Below are 4466 nucleotides of genomic sequence, written 5' to 3'. Positions count from 1 at the left end.
GCTAGCAGAAACTGCCAAAACCCTTATTCTCAAATCTTCTCCATTACTCCCTTTTGCAATTGCTGCCAATCCCTCTTCCACGCAGGACATGAACACTTCACCCTATACCCACAGCAGGACCTCAATCAAAAACCCAGAAGGGTCTTCCAGGCAGAGTAACAGATCAAACAGAGAAACAGAACAAATTCCACAAACCACATATCTTCACAGAGAATTTTCTGCCAGCAGCCACTCCCAACTTGTAATAAGAAACATCTTGCTTCTATCAGCTTGGAAAGAGATGATCAGCCTGGTGTCTAGATTGTGCACAGTGCAGAACTTTTAGGATGCTTAGCTTTCTAAAAGTATCTGTTTCAGATCAGACTTGATTTATGGCTTCATTGACATTGCATTACAGCATTACAACAGTGGGTGACAATGACAAGGCAGCACCAAAGCTCGATCACTCCAGGCGGGATGAATCACGCACAAGAGTGCTAAAGGAAGAAGAAACAGCCCATGTGCACGATGGTGAGAGTGCACACAAGAAGCAGGATAGGATCTTACATGCTGAAAATAAGTATTAGCATTACTGGTGGTACCCTGTTCCCTTATTCAGGGCCGTTCAAATGCAGCTTAATGATGCAAAAATTGACATCAGTGGTATAATGCCCTATACTAAGTTTTTGAAATTTAATGGTATTTTTTGGCAACTAATCAGTGACACTAGGCAGACATCTCAGTGACCTGAGGGCAGCTATCAGGGAAAAACAACATTAAAGCAGATCAAATCACACAGCTATCAGAAATACAGAAGGAGACTCAAACTCCGGAAAATTCTTTTACTTACAGCCAGTGTAACTCCCAACTGATTAGTCCCACTAGCATCCTTATACTAACTCAGATACTTGAAATTCAGATACTTGTCCAAGTTCTTAATTCAACTGGTGGTAAGATTAATCAGTACACTATATTCACCTATAAGTGGTAATTCCAACTACAAATACCAAACTGCATTCTGCCTTCTTAAATTTGATGTGCACCAGTAAAAACATGAAAATGAAACCTAAACGTGTAGGCTTAATCATATTACTCCAAATGGTGTATCGATTGCAGCTAATTTTATCATAGGTTTTGAGAAGTTCGCTTTCATGCTGGCTGGTTGTCACTTTGATAAATGGGAGCCAGTGGGTAACTGAAGGAGGACTGATATTTATATTTGAGAAAATAACACCAATAAGTGTACAAAGAGAAATAGCCCATTCTCTTTACTAACAATCACAGGAGTGATTAGGTTTGATGAGTCACAGTAACACCTACCCTCAAACAGATGGTCAGTTCAGAATATCCGGCTATTTCAAATTGCGTTTTCTAACAGTCGGTGCAGGTCAGGCGAGTTTGGCCCCTGTGTGAGCAGCAGTTGCCATTTTGAAGGTCAACAATACTCTACTGCAAAGGCCCTCAGGACAGTCATGTCATTTAGTCAGGACAGTGACCATCCAAATGCTGAGGTGTGGACACTAGATAAAGATGGTCCCAAGAACCAAATTATCAGTCTGAATTTCAACATCACATGGACACTGAGGCTACCTGCCTCCCTCTGCCTACCTGACTAACACCAGCAGCACTCGGCAGCAGCTGGAGCCACGTGTAGGTTCAGATTTTGTACAGAGCTGTGCAGTCAGAAGCATGTTTCTGGTCTGGGCTGTCTTCTGGTACAGCTGCCTTCTGGTGAATGAAATACTGGTGGGAGAGATCTAAGCCCATCAGCTTTGATTGGCAAGCAGCGTAGGGAGGCAAGGTGAGTCACAAGTGAAAAAGCCTTTGTTCTCCCTATTTCTATATCCTCTTTCTATGAAATCACTTGAGATCTGATCATCCTTGGGGCATTAAGGTTTACAAAACCTGCTTTCACATTCAGTATTTTAGCTTTTGTTTCATGACAACTTTATTTTAATGGTAGGAGATAAGAAACAAGACTGAACAACATTTATCTTGCATTTAATGAAAACTAATACATTTATATTAAAGGCAAAAGTTAGATGGCGTTTGCTTACTCAGACTCACCCTATTATGGATTCACAGCTTTGCTACCTAAGGATAGCCTAAATAGATTTTAAAGGATTGATCAGCAAATATTTTGGACACTGGCCTAAAACAAAGGTATCTTTGAAACTAAATTTAGAAGAAAAAAAGCCTATCAGGGATTTTAAAACAAAGTCCAGTTTCATGAAAAATTTGTCACTCCAGATTACAGAAATAGTCCATTGCATACTTGTTTAATATTTCTGGGTCACCCAGTTCAGATTCTTCTTCAGATAGAGATTAGCACCAAAGAATCCACATGTATAGGTTATAAAACCACTATCTGTATTGTGAAACACGTGGCAGATTGCAGTACATCTAGATGCAAAAATCTGTTTAGAAAATATATGATCTTGGTTCTTCCCTGGATCCTTTTCAGATGTACTATCCGTGATAATACTACCTGATACTACAGTATATGTCTTAATGCCAATTACAGGGCTGCGGTTTCCTTCTGAAGTATGTTTCTCATTCTTCATTAAAGCATGTTCTTATCTTCACAGGTTCAAAGGAATGCTTTTTTTTTCTTCACTTGCTCTGTTCTCCCTGCTCCAACATACAGCAGAATTTCTGATGAGATCTTATTTAGTTTTTGGAAACAGAATGGAAAGAGCATAATCCTTCCTGGCCAAGTGATGCCAGCCCAGAGGAGGCAGTCCATTCTGTGAATGGCTGAACATTTGAGCTATCTGGTATGCATCATTTTACCTGATGTTCATTACCAGGGTTGTGTGTATCTTCACGCTTGGACATAATTCCCTATACAGACTAAATCTAGAAGAAATTGCATAAGTACGTCTGCTGCCAAGGACAGATCTGCATTCCCCCCATTTCCATATTTACTGCCATGAAAAAACCACCAATATGAAAATTAGATGAGATTCTTCATCATGAAAACTCGTCTGTCTCACAATTCAAGCGAATGAGCGGCTTTTCCTAGCATATGATTAATTGCACTTCATCCTCAGTAATAACTGGGCCTTTGCTGGTTTTTTTTTTTCCTTCTTTAAAGAAGGAAGCACTGCCAAAAACCTATTCTTTTATCTGCATAGAGAGTTTTTATCTTTGTAAACAATTAGGCTGATTCATCAGAATCCTGAATTCTCTAAGCACAGCTTTAAAATGAGGCAATGAACTATTATTTTATCCATTTCAGAGACAAGCAAAGAGATTCAGAGATGCCTAATTCAGGCAGAGTCTGAGGACAAATTTACAAGTCAAGATGTACTCAAGACCCAGGAAAGGGATCTAAAAACATTTAAATGCCCACCATACTTGTTCTGGTAAAAATTAATCATGCAGGACTCAGTAGTAATTGGTTTGTGAAAGCAACTGTTCCTGGACAGAAGCAACCTCGATTTAAATGGGAAATAGCAGCCTATAGATTATCCAGTAATTATCCATCACTCTAGGGGTACTCATGGGTGAGGATGAGCTCCTCTTAGTCCCCTGGACAGAAGTAGCTGTATATGGCAGTGAGGGACAGGGACCAGAAGACCCAGGACTCATTCTGCAGGAATCCAGAAGTTTAGGTTTCAACTGTGTTCTCCACTAACTGGCTCTACTTTTTCTTACATTCATCCTATATCATACTCTTGATGCTCAAAATTCAACAGGCAACACTGAGATGCTGCAACAACAGGTAAAAACATTTACCAGTTTTAAAGGCAGAAAGGACTATTAACGTAATCTGCTACATAACACAGGGCAGATAATAATACCCTTTTATTCTGCCACAGACATAAAAGTTTCCCTTCTCCATCTGAAGGAAAACAGATTCCTTCAGCTGTATTATTGGAAAGAAAAAAAATTGCTATTTTCTCAGTTCCTGGACTTTATATGAGATAGAAATAAAATGATACCCAGGAATGGATTGTGTCTATCATCAGAGACACATAGACAACATATGCCTTCTGTTTTTATTGGCTGACCTCTGCAAAAATCACAGCTTATCCAATTTTGTGAATTATTGTTATTCTGTATATTTTTACAACTGCAGGTGAAATTTCTATGACTATAAAGGATCACAGACATCAAAAAGCATTTGTTATAACATTTCACTCTATTATACAAAGCGAGTGAAAGCACTGCATTCATAAGAATTTTTTCAGGCACTATATGCATTTAGGGCCACCAAATCCTTGTACTGGGACTACATCTTAAATTTAATCCAAATTCTTTATTTATAATCCACTATATTCAGTTCATTTTCGCTTATCAAGTCCACTAATAATGTCCAACTGCTATATCTGAAACTGATTAGTAAGTTATTTGAAACCAGTAAGTAAATTATTTCTCTGGTTGACTTAATACCCAGACGTCACTGGTTCAGGTTTTTTATTAGGCTTTTGCACAGGCCGTCAAGCATCATCTTGGGAAAGGGCTTGCAACCGCCCCCCCCC

Source organism: Athene cunicularia, assembly GCF_003259725.1.
Source record: "Athene cunicularia isolate RWA chromosome 15 unlocalized genomic scaffold, athCun1 chr15_part1, whole genome shotgun sequence".
NCBI classification, from domain to species: domain Eukaryota; kingdom Metazoa; phylum Chordata; class Aves; order Strigiformes; family Strigidae; genus Athene; species Athene cunicularia.
Note: the sequence above shows the minus strand (reverse complement) of the source record.